Below are 13,198 nucleotides of genomic sequence, written 5' to 3'. Positions count from 1 at the left end.
CAGGAGAAACTGAAGGGAAGTAAAAACAAGAAAAACTTGCTTAGAATGGCAGAAAGGACCAAGGCTACTCAGTAAGATGTATAACAGCTCATCAAAAATGTTTTTAATGACACTGAAAAGTTGTAAAGTTACAGAAATGATGGATAGTAGAATGTGGTTGATTGAAACCTATACATAACTTTCAAATCTTCATTCACTCATGTCACAAATATTAACTGAATGCAGTTAATGTTACGGAAAATCCCAAACGAACTTTTTGGCCAGCCCAATATTTGCTTGTTGAAATTTACTTTGTACTCCTCCTCTTTACCATAATTAATTTGTGATTGCTTACCTTAAAAATGCACCTTAAGATTAATAAAGGGAAAAGAATATTAGGTAAAAAAAAATTTTAAACATTAGAGTCAGTCTAATTCTTTTAGCTGGGTTCAGAACTGTTAACTTTCTGGCAGTAAAGGCAAAGGGAAAACATACCATTAAAAATGATCAGAAACAGAGTTTTTCCTGGTACTGTTCGTGAGATAAATTTATCATGTGGGTGCATTATACAGGGGAAATTGAGTGAATGCAATGAATAATAGCCTCAATAATACTTACATAGTAAGTGCATAAGTAGACTTTGTATGGGCAATTTCTTATTCTGATCTTTCTTAAAAGGCCAAGGCAGTACAGGCTGGTAAGGGTGATAAGGCACATACATAAATAATTAGAATACAAGATGGAGGGTGATAAGTACCACAGAGAGTAATAGAGAAATTGATATGGGAGTTCAGAGGAAGGAGAGATTATTTTCAGGATAAAAGGAAGCGGCAAGGTCATAATTGGTCCTGGAAGGGTGGTAGGATTTGGACGTGTGAAGACCAGAGGAGGGAATTCTCTTCCCCTCAGACTGTTTACCTGAATTTAGAAATAGGCACATTGAGTAAGTTGAGTGTCCGAGGCAAACATGCTAAAAACTAATGAAATGACTCCAAGAAAGAGAATTTACTACACCTTAAATTTATACAATGTTATATGGGAATTATAGCTCAATAAAGCTAGAAAAAGAACAAAGCTCAGTATGTAGAGATTTACACCAAAAAAAAAAAAAAAAAGGGAAAGAGAATCTGCAGGGACTTCTCTGGCAGTCCAGTGGTTAAGATTTCACCTTCCAAAGCAGGGGGTGTGGGTTCAATCCCTGGTAGGGGAGCTAAGATCCCACATGCCTCAGGGCCAAAGAACCAAAACAGAAAACAGAAACAGTATTGTAACAAATTCAATAAAGACTTTAAAAATGGTCCACATCAAAAAAATCTTTAAAGAAAATACATTTTAAAAAAAAGAGAATTTGCAAACCACATGGCGTTGGAGGCAGACCTGGTTTCAAATGCTTGTGTAATCTCACTAAGCTTCAGTTTCTTCAACCCTAAAATAGAGATAACATTTACTACCTCCTACAGTTTTTGTAAGGAGCGCAGGAACCATTGTATGTGAGAACATCGAGCACAGTGCTTGATACCAAGTGAGTACATAATAACTTATAATTTGCTGTCTTCCATTCAAGGTAGAAAAAAGTAGTTCTAAGGACTTGGATTTTTTTTTTTTTTTTTTTTTTGGCTGTGTTAGGTCTTCGTTGCCGTGTGCGGGCTTTCTTTAGCTGCAGCAAGTGGAGGCTACTCTTCGTTGCAGTGCGTGGGCTTCTCATTGCAGTGGCTTCTGTTGTTGCGGAGTACGGGGTCTAGGCGCGAGGGCTTCAGTAGTTGTAGCACATGGGCTCAGTAGTTGTGGCTTTCACCTTCTAGAGCGCAGGCTCAGTACTTGTGGCGCACGGGCTTAGTTGTTCCGCGGCATGTGGGATCTTCGCGGACCAGGGCTCAAACCCGTGTCCCCTGCATTGGCAGGCGGATTCTTAACCACTCCGCCACCAGGGAAGCCCTAAGGACTTGGATAATTAAGAACTGACTAGGGATCTTCTTCAACTTACAGTGGGGTTATGTTGCCATGAATGCATCTTAAGTTGAAAAGTCAAAATACTTTTAATACACCTACTTACCAAACATCGTAGCTTAGCCTAGCCTACCTTAAATGTTCTCAGAGCACTTACATTAGCAAAAGCATATTTCATAATAATGTGTTGAATGTCTCGTGTAATTTGTTGAATATTGTACTGAAAGTAAAAAACAGAAATTGTGGTTACAGAATAGTTGTACGTGTATTGGTGTTTACCCTCATAATTGCATGGCAGACCGGAAGCTGCGGCCCACTGCCACTGCCCAGCATCATGACAGAGTATCATCCCATGTATCTCTAGCCTGGGAAAAGATCAAAATTCAGAGTTTGAAGTATAGTTTCTACTGAATGCGTATCGCTTTCACAGCATCATGAAGTCAAAAATCTTAAGTCTAGCCATTGTAATTCAAGGACTGTCGATACTTGTGAGTATTGAAAGTCACAAATGCTTTATCAGTGACTGGGGGGAGGCTATAAATGACCTACTAATGAAATTAGTAGTGAAAAATTAAAGTTCCAGAGGATCTCAACTCACTATAACACCAATCTAATCAGGAGGAGATTCTTAATAGTATCAAATATGAAGTCTTATATTTAAGCTAAACACATCACCTATCTGAGAGCAGGATGACGTAAGAGCAGCACATGGGAAAAATTTAGAACCTTGAGTTGTTTTCGGTTTCAGTATGAATTAGCAGCTTGATGTGGCTGCCAAAGAACAAGAGAGGAAAGAGCCACTAATCAGATGACACTTTAAATCTTGGGTGTTAGTTGCCAAATGCAATGGATGCTTTTCAGTCCTGACTTTGCTTGGTCTCCATGTAACATTTACACTGTTGGCCACACATGATTTCTTGACTTCCAGAGAATCAAATTCCTAATTTTCCTTTATTACAAGCAATCCTCAAATTTCTTTCAAGCTTCCTTTTCCTGACACTTGCCTCTCAAGCCCTAGTTTTTCTCGAGTTTCTATTCTTTTTTTTTTTTTTTTTTTTTTTTTTTTTTCTTTTTGCGGTATGCGGGCCTCTCACTGTTGTGGCCTCTCCCGTTGCGGAGCACAGGCTCCGGATGCGCAGGCCCAGCGGCCATGGCTCACGGGCCCAGCCGCTCCGCGGCATATGGGATCCTCCCAGACCGGGGCACGAACCCGTATCCCCTGCATCGGCAGGCGGACTCTCAACCACTGCGCCACCAGGGAGGCCCTCGAGTTTCTATTCTTAACTTCTACTGTAAATCCCTTTTTTTGTCTCCTTTCTTTGAGCAGACATACATGCTGGAGTCTCTCCCACACACCCTGCTGTCTGAAACCTTCCCTCAACCCACCTGGTATGCACTTTTCCTTTCCATACTTTTCTAGACTTCCCCAGTGTTCTTATCTACATGCTGTCCTTAGATGCCCCGGTCCATTCTAAGAATTGTACATCTGAATACATCTACAGCTATGTCTCCCACCCGGAGCCCTCTCCTTGCCTTCAGGTTCATATATCCAACTGCCAGATCACCACAGCTTCATACCCTGGCGTATGTCATAAGCACTGAAAAAGATCAACATTTCCGAAACTTACCTAGTAGTGTTTCCCCAAACCTGACCTTGCTCTTGCATTTTCTATTTTCAAGGGTAAATGTGCTATGTTCATTTGCTACGGTCCCACCCACCAACCCACCCACCCAAACTGGAAACTATGACATCCTGTCTTTGCCAGTTTTACCTCTTGAATATTTCTTGAACCCATTGTTTCCTCTTCCACTCCCACTTTTTAAAAAAATATTTATTTATTTATTTATTTGGCTGTGCCGGGTCTTAGTTGCGGCACATGGGATCTTCGTTGCTATGTGCAGGATCTTCGGGATCTTAGTTGCGGCATGTGGGCTCTTAGTTGCAGCATGCAGGCTCTTAGTTGCAGCATGCAGGATCTAGTTCCCTAATCAGGGATCAAACCCGGGCCCCCTGCATTGGGAATGCAGAGTCTTAACTACTGGACCACCAGGGAAGGCCCCCTACTACCACTTTTGATTTAGTTGTCCATCTAAATTACTGAAGCCTCCTAACTGGCCTCCTTTGCCTCCTAAAACGGACCTTTCATGCTTCCCACAGCTGCTAAAGTACCTAGCTAAAATACAGATCTTGTACATGCACACTTGTGTTCACAGCAGCACTATTTATAATATCCAAGACATGGAAACAACCTAAATGTCCATCAACAGATGAATAGATAAAGAAGATATGGTACATATATGCAGTGGAATATTATTCAGCCATAAAAAAAGAATGAAATAATTCCATTTGCAGCTACATGGATGGACCTAGAGATTATCATACCAAGCGAAAGTAAGGCAGAAAGAGAAAGACAAACACCATATGATATCACTTCTATGTGAAATCTAAAATATGACACAAATGAACTTATCTACGAAACAGAAACAGATTCACATAGAGAACAAGCTTACAGTTGCCAAGGCGGAGGGGGGTGGGGGAGGGATGGATTGGGAGTTTGGGATTAGCAGATGCAAACTCTTATATATAGAATGGATAAACAACAAGGTCCTGTTGTATAGCACAGGGAACTATATTCAATATCCTATAGTAAACCATAATGGAAAAGGATATATATGTATAACTGCATAACTTTGCTGTATACCAGAAACTAATACAACATTGTAAATTAACTATACTTTAATAAAAAAATAAATAAAATACAGATCTTAGCTTCTCACTCAGGGCTTCGATACAAAGTTTAAGGTCTCCAGCATGACATAAATAAACCCATGGAATCTTGCCTATCAACCTCACCAGCCTCATCTTTCTCTGATTCCCATTTCTAACTTCCAAATTCGTTGTAATTCTTGCAATACACTCTACCAGTGATTGAAAATGGGCCTTTGCTAATCCTGTCCTCTATTCCAGGCTTGCCCTTACGCTTCTTCACACACCACACCCCATCCTTCCCTGGATAATTCCTGTTGATGCCCCCTTCCCAAGAAGCTTGCTCTGATTTCCCAGTCTGAGTATTGTTTCTCTGTCCAACTGTAACATCTTGTATATAATTCTGTAACTGCATTTACATGATATTGTTATTATCTGTGTCTGATACACATAAGATCAATAAGTATCTGCTACATTCATTTTAGTATGTTTTTCTGCCATACTAGCCAGTAGGGTCCTTAAAGCCTTATTCATCTTTTATCTTTAGCAGCTAGCTCTGTGCTTACTTTCCCCAGAGCTCCAAATGCATCTCCACGTCTCTACTTGGATATCTTACTGACATTATAAACTCAGCATGTCTATAATTGAATGCCTATAAAGCTCCAATTTCCCCCAGTCTTCCCACTCTCTCCCCAAAAAAGAAAAAGAAGGAAACATTCTAATCTGCTTCTCCTCCTGAACCCTCTAGCTATCACTCACATCCATGCAAAGCCAAAAGTGGTCATCTTAGACTTCCTCTCTCCTCCCACCCTCGTCTCACCAAGTCTTGTGGGGCTGCTGTTGAAAGAGTCAGTCTAGACCCTCCAGTTCTGAAACTCTGTTCTGTTGGTAAGCAGCAGCTTGGCTTATACAAAATAATATAACTTTTGGGGGTTGAAAGAAGCAGCTTAGTAAATAGTTAAGATTTCAGACTCTGGAATAAGATTGCCTGCTTCACATCCCAGATCTGCCACTTGCTTAGTTGTGTGACTCTGGCATGATTGTCAACTGTTCTCTGCCTCGGTTTCTTCATGTATACAATGAGGATTAAATGAGATAATGCATTAAAAAAACAGCACAGTGCATGGACATAATTAGCACTTCATAAGTGCGTAAATGACTTTGTATTATATTCAGGTAGGTGCTTTTCTTTGCTTTCAGTGTGACTTCCAAAACTCAAGGACCTAAGGTTGGTAGTTATTCACCCTTCATCTTTGTTAGGAAGTGTTTTTAAAACCTGCCTTTTATCTTTTATCGGTGAGGAAACTCTCTTCTCTGCTTTAAAGAGTAGCCTTCTGATATACAGACAGTCAAAGAATTTGAAATCATTTTTACCATCTTGAAGTAAATTAAATACAAGGTGTCATTGTTATTTTCCTTTCTCACATAGTCTGTTGATTTACTTATTTCTCACATAAGTAAATGACAGTTGGCTTCTAGGGATTGCTGGCCAGACCAGCAGGAGAATCAGGATATGGCATGGGTCAACACAGAGCCACATGGACCATGCCCTCTGATTATGTCTCTGTCTGTCTCAACAAGGACAGGAAAGAGTAAAGAAAAGTAGCAGTCACTGACAAGGTGTTAGGTTAATAACTGTGGGCAACTTGAAGAGAATGGCAGAACTGCCAAAGTGAATGGTGTGATTGGTGATTTAGTATTTAACAGCATTGACTCCAGTGCAAGACTGCCGGAGTTACCACTTATAGCTGTGTGACCTTGGGTAAGTTATTTGACCCCTCTGTACCTCAGTTTCATCATTTCTAGAAATGGAGATAAAATAGAGTCTCTGTCACAGTGTTGTTCAAAGGATTAAATGAGTTAGTATATGCAAAGCAGTGCCTGCTGTGTAAATGTTTGACACGGTTTTTATTGATGGTAGTGGCAGTGGCCAAACAGCAACTAGAAGCTCATTCATTAACTAGATGAAGTAGGAAGCCAGCCATCTGATAGCTGTGTCCAAAGTTGTCAGCCTCAAGTTTTAGATACACTAGAAAGCAGTATCACTTTGAATCTTCTCTAATAATCCATTTATAATGTAATATTCACTGTATCTGCAGTGAAGTATAGTTAATTACTTGACTTAACATCACTGAGCTTCATCCTAAATTAAAGGATTTGAACCAGCTGGTTTCTTAGGCCCCTTCCAGCTGTGAATTTATGAGCCTTCATTTACTGGTCAAATATATTTTGTGCTGTAGTTTCTTCTAGCTTCTTCTTACATGTGCTCTAGTTTTCCCTTGGGGTTTGCTCCATTATTATCCCTTTTAACCTGCTTGTCAGCATGAGTATTGTTTTAATGTTGAGTTATTATGTTTTTCAAACCACATGTCTGAGTTTAGAATAGCAACTAGAGCTATTTTTAATTTAAAATTTTACTTTTTATTATGTAAATTTTCAGCCACAAATAGAAGTCATGAAATTAGTATAGGTTTAAAATTACCAGCTCATGGCCAACCTCTTTTCATATACCTCTTCATCCTCCAATTATTTTTAAACATATGCCCAACATTTTATTGATACTACTTTAATCATAAGTATTTTGGTATATAAATAGCTCTAAGAGATAAAATTTTTTTTTCAAAAATAATCACAATACCATTGTCACATGTAAAAATAATAAACACCCATTTGTGGTTGAACCAGTCTTTAAAAATAAAAGCAAACTATTTATTAGCCAGGCCTAGGAAGAGGATTTGGGCATCATCATTCACTCAACAAAATACCCATGCATAGATGACCCAAAAAAAACAAAAAAAAAGGCTAAGTATTAAATACTGTACTGAGGAGAGAAGTCTCTCTCCTGAGCAATTTACTAAGCATTTCAATTCTGAAAATTATGCCCAAACACCAATTCAATGTGCCAGAAGCAATTTATTCATCCGCCTAGAGAAAAATAAAAGTGGAATGTCTTTTTGAGTTGTGGTTTTCCATGTATGTGAGTACACCCTTTACTAATGAATTATTGAAGAAGTCTTGATTTCATTTGTGACACAGTACTTGATTTTATGTGCTCTGTGGTCTCAGGTGGCTTTTCTTAAGCCAGTTAAAGGATTTAAGAAAAGAAGTCTGTGCATGTTCATTTATTATAACTTTATTTTAAACCTGTAATTATTAAACCACTTGTCCTATACAAGTCAATTAGACTATTATCTTCTGTTTCTTATTTTCAGAACCTGAGATTTTTCTACTTCATTCTTTATAACTTTGTGATATGAACCTTTTGTAAAAGTTCTATTTTTTTATACATTTATTTTTATTTATTTTTGGCTGTGTTGGGTCTTTGTTGCTGCGTGCTGGCTTTCTCTAGTTGCGGTGAGCAGGGGCTACTCTTCGTTGCGGTGCGCGGGCTTCTCATTGCAGTGGCTTCTCTTGTTGTGGAGCACGGGCTCTAGGCGCACGGGCTTCAGTAGTTGTAGCTCGTGGGCTTAGTTGCTCCGCCACAGATGGGATCTTCCCGGACCACCAGGGCTTGAATCTGTGGTCGAGCATTTGCAGGCGGATTCTTAACCACTGCGCCACCAGGGAAGCCCTAAAAGTTCTATTTATTAAGAGTAGAAATATTACAAACATTTATAGTGTCACACAGATTCACTATGTTATGAAGCAGAAACTAACACACCATTGTAAAGCAATTATACTCCAATAAAGATGTTAAAAAAACCCTTAAGCTGTTTCTTTCTAACATTTTTTAATTTTTATTTCTATTGCTTGGAAAAGATGACTTTGAAGAGGCCCTTTTCATTTATTTGCAATGATATTTGGAAACAAGAACTTACTTCTATTACATTCCAAAATCCAAAATAAAATTGCCTTTTTTCCTTTTTTAAATGGGTCACTAACATTTTAAGAAAGAGTTGAAAGTAAATCATTCATTCCTAGGGGAGCCTTTGTATAATATAATTAATTCTACTTTTAAGCCTTGTTGATATAGGAAATTGTGCACAACTGAGATTTTATGTGGTACTGTTTCCAAAATAGTATGTTTTCACTGTGTAAGACCAAGATTGGACCATTATTGTTGCACTGGTCACTTCAGTCATCCAATTTAAATGCTACATTTGTGAATACCAAAACGGGATGGCACAATAAAAGAAAATGAGTAATGCTTTTGGCTTTATCAGATCCTGGAGGCTACTCAGAATAAAGGCCACTGGAATGTCTCCACGTTTAGGATAGATCTGCTCTGTTCTCAATATGTTTGTAACTGAGTTCATGGTGTACATTTTTGTGAATGGCTGTTTATGGGCAGTGTACTGTGTAACTTTGGCAAGAGCACTTTGAAAGTTCAGTCTTTTCATAAGGTTTCTTTCTAGAGCTGCTAAACATTTTCTGCCCAATCTAAAAATTACTTTCCTATACCAGCAGGTGGAAGCAAGAGCAGTCAAATTGTAGTACTTTGCTTTCTAAGTGTACCAGCATGTCCTGTAGATAATCTATCCATGACTCAGAGTATCTTTGATATATCACTTTAATTACTTTTCTTTAACAACTTCATTGTCTTAGCACCTTCTCTTGATTGCTTTATCACCTTATTAGTGTCTGGGGCCGAAACTAATAGTCATTCTAAGACAGGCTAATTTAGATTTTTCATTGCTTCCTTATACTTCATTCAACAGTTACAACATATACGCTATGCGCTGATACATTCTTCCACATTTGCCAACAAGTAAAAAGATGACTAAGACACGGTCTGCATTCTCAAAGAACTTACTTTCTAGTGGAATGAGAAGGAGAATGTCTTCATTCTTCCCCTGACCTGGGAGAACAGATCATTCAGCCTTCCTAGTGTATCTCCGAGTAACCTGTGGCTGGCATTCAGTATTCACAGAAATTTTAATTCATTCAACAGATATTAACTGGGTACCAGGTACTATGGTAGGGGCTTAATTAATAAACTTGTGCTTTTTTCCTAACAGAGTTTTTTTTAAAAAGACCAAAACGCTCTTCAGGAGAAGTATCATTCATTTAAAAAATTTTCAATGCAGATTATATAGATCAGGTTGACATATGAACACTAAAACATTGAACTTAAGGGTTTAGAAGTAGTTAATGTGAGTAACATTTCCTGGAATATACTTAGAAGACCTTCCACAAACGCTAGTCAAAATAAAATTAAAGTAAGCTATTCTAGATCAATTCTGTTAGCTGTTTACTGACAGCTAATAATAGTAGTAGTAATAATAATAATAAAGTATTTTATACAAAGAATATAAAAGAAAGAGGAGAACCAAGTTTTAAGGTTGTGTGTGTGTGCAGAGTGAGAGAAATATAAGAACCTCCCCAAGGTAGAGTTACTTGCTGTGTCTTCTAAATTCCCCATTGCTTTATTCATAAATAATTTGCTGCCTGGGGTTTCCCTGGTGGCACAGTGGTTAAGAATCCACCTGCTAATGCAGGGGACACGGGTTCGAGCCCTGGTCGTGTAAGATCCCACGTGCTGTGGAACAGCTAAGCCCGTGCACCACAACTACTGAACCTGTGCTCTAGAGCCCATGAGACATAACTTCTGAGCCCATGCGCCACAACTACTGAAGCCCACACACCTAGAGCTCGTGCTCCGCAACAAGAGAAGCCACCGCAGTGAGAAGCCCCCACTCGCCGCAACTAGAGAAAGCCCATGCACAGCAATGAAGACCCAATGCAGCCAAAGATAAATAAATAAATTTATTTTTTAAAAAAGTTCTATAAAAAAAAAAAATGTGGCCATGCCTAGCTGGCCTGTTTTTTGGAGCTGGATGAAAGCTGAAGTGGAGCACTTCTCCACAGCCCTTGCAGCAATCCTTCAGGGAGTGGTATAGACAACAGATCAGACTAGTGATGTCAGTATTCATGCTTTAACTACCTACCTTATTCTCTCCCCATTACAAGTGGGATGGAGGATCAGGGAGGTGCAGTTGGTGACACGTCTGATGTTTCCCTTTTCTAGGATTTAGGTGCAACATGAATATAGCATAGTAGTTAAGAATGTAGGGCTTCCCTGGTGGCGCAGTGGTTGAGAGTCCGCCTGCCAATGCAGGGGACACGGGTTCGTGCCCCGGTCCGGGAAGATCCCACATGCCGCGGAGCGGCTGGGCCCGTGAGCCATGGCCGCTGAGCCTGCGCGTCCGGAGCCTGTGCTCCGCAACGGGAGAGGCCACAACAGTGAGAGGCCCGTGTACCACAAACAAACAAACAAACAAAACTTGGTCCTTCTCATGACTTCCCAATCTCAGTTTACCACTCTTCACCTATGCTCCTAAACTAGAAAGTTGTCACACATATGAATGATGAGTATTATCATCACCCCTAAAATTTATTAACAGTCTATTAACGTGCAGGAAGATTACTCTGCAGGCACTCTGGAAAATAGATCAGAAGGCATCCAGAAAGGTCTCCTAGGTTTTTGACTTGGGCAACTGAATGCACACTGGTGATCTTCACTGGGATAAGGAATACAGGAGGAAGACAGGTTTGGTTTTGGGAAATAAGGAAGATGGTCACTTTAAGTTTAGACCTACTGAGTTTGATGTGACCATTGACATCCAAGTGGAGCTGTCCAATAGGGTTAGCTATATGGGTCTAAAACTTAGGAGATTTGGGCTAGAGATACAGATGTGGAAGTCTTTAGCTACAGGTGGCATATGTAGCCATGCAAGTGGACCAGAATACCCAGGAAGTGTGTACAAAATGAAAAGAGAAGAAAAGAGGGCATGGAACTGAATCCTGAGGATCACTAAAGAATCGTAAGGAAGAGGATAAAAAAAAGAGCAGATGGGGCTTCCCTGGTGGGGCAGTGGTTGAGAGTCCGCCTGCCGATGCAGGGGAAACGGGTTCGTGCCCCGGTCTGGGAGGATCCCACATGCCGCGGAGCGGCTGGGCCCGTGAGCCATGGCCGCTGGGCCTGTGCATCCGGAGCCTGTGCTCCGCAACGGGAGAGGCCACAACAGTGAGAGGCCCACATACCGCAAAAAAAAAAAAAAAAAAAAAAGAGCAGATGATGGAGATTGTAAAGATGCAGCCAGAGACATAGAATGAAAAGAGGTATCATTATCACAGAAGCTAAGGGAGAAAAAAATTCCAAAACAGAGGGAGTAAAAAAGGAAGGAATTGCAACACTCAAATATCACAAAAAGTCAGGATAGGTAAGTACTGAAGAATGTCAGTTGGGTTTATTAGAAATCATGGGGGACCCTGCTGAGAGCAGTTTTCATCTTTTATGAGCCAGGACCCAGACTGAAGGAGGTTGAAGAGTCAAAGAGAGTTGAGGACATGAAGACAGCAAGGACTGGCTAGAACACTCTGAAAAATCTGGGGGATGAAGGAAAGGGGAGAAATGGGGTGTTTTCTAGTGGGGCACCCAGTATCAAGGAAGATTTTGTTTTCTTTAGATGAAGAAACCTAAGTGCTCAAGCATGTATATGTGTATAAAGAAGCAATACAAATGAGACATTTAAGATTCTACTAAAAGAGATAATATTTCAGAGTGATGTCCTGGAGGATATGGGATAGAACCCAAGCACAGAGTGAGAAATTGGCTTTGAACAACGTACCCATTATACTAGTTAGGAGTACAGAGGAGAAGATGATACAGATGTAGCTATGTTTGTAGGTGGCAAGTTGAGGGAATTTCTTTCTGATGGCCTCAGTAATGTAGGCAGCAAGGTCAGCTAGTGACAGTGAGAGGAGAAATTTGAGGAGGCTGGTCATGGTTTGAAGTAATTGGTGTGGGAAATGGGAGGCAGACCTTCATGGATGGATCTCCTGAAGCCTTGAGAGTTCAGCTCAAATTAGAGACCATGATATAATAACATCAAAATCCATAGCCCTGTTCAGAAATCTGGATGCAAGAATAGGGAAGGTGGCTGGTTAAAATGGTCCTGGGCAGAGGTGTTTAAGGTGGATATAGCAGAAGGACTAGGAGCAGGGCAGTTGGGGTTTTAGTGAAGGATGTCGGGTTGATGGATGAGGCTTGCTTTGACATTTGTGCAACGTGGGAGAACAGTCCAATTGGAAGACCACCCAGGCTCCCTCCTCTACCTTGAGGGGCCTCACATGTGCATGGGTATCTCCACCTGTAAGTCCAAGCTCCAACCACACCCTCTCCTACCTATGACCACCCCTCAGTCCAAGAGATGTACACACCAATGGTACAGTTCAACCTCTGGAGGACTGACCCAGGGAAGAGACCCGCATAGGCTCTGGGAGCCATTTGAGCAAGGGATTCTGGGATCCTGGGTACTCAAAGCATGGTTGTGTGGTCAGCAGGTGTGAGGCTCTGCATGGGCACCTCCTCTCAGCTCTTTTGATCAGAGTGCAGATGCAGGAGGGCCAAAGTGAGCCCCTCTAAAGTGCAGTAATTTCCCAGGTCTAAGGGGAGCTACAGGAGATGCCTAGTAGAGTGAGGAAAGAGAAGGATCAAAGGACCTGAGGTCTAAAGGAGATAGAAAAATAAGAATCATAGGAGTAGAGAAATGGAAGCTGAAAAGATAGAAGGTTGTGATCAGAGAGTAGAATATCAGAATTTATCATCTCTTAGGAGCATCT

General features: G+C 40.5%; 1 protein-coding gene across 2 annotated transcripts in view; it reads left to right on the top strand.

Moving 5' to 3' along the window:
• Positions 1-13,198, top strand: part of NLN (neurolysin) — a 92,520-nt gene that overhangs the window by 12,086 nt on the left and 67,236 nt on the right. The window lies entirely within an intron of this gene.

Source organism: Mesoplodon mirus (genome assembly GCF_964341445.2).
Source record: "Mesoplodon mirus genome assembly, chromosome: 5".
Classification (NCBI taxonomy): Eukaryota; Metazoa; Chordata; class Mammalia; order Artiodactyla; family Ziphiidae; genus Mesoplodon; species Mesoplodon mirus.
Note: the sequence above shows the minus strand (reverse complement) of the source record. Positions and strands in the feature narration are given on the sequence as shown.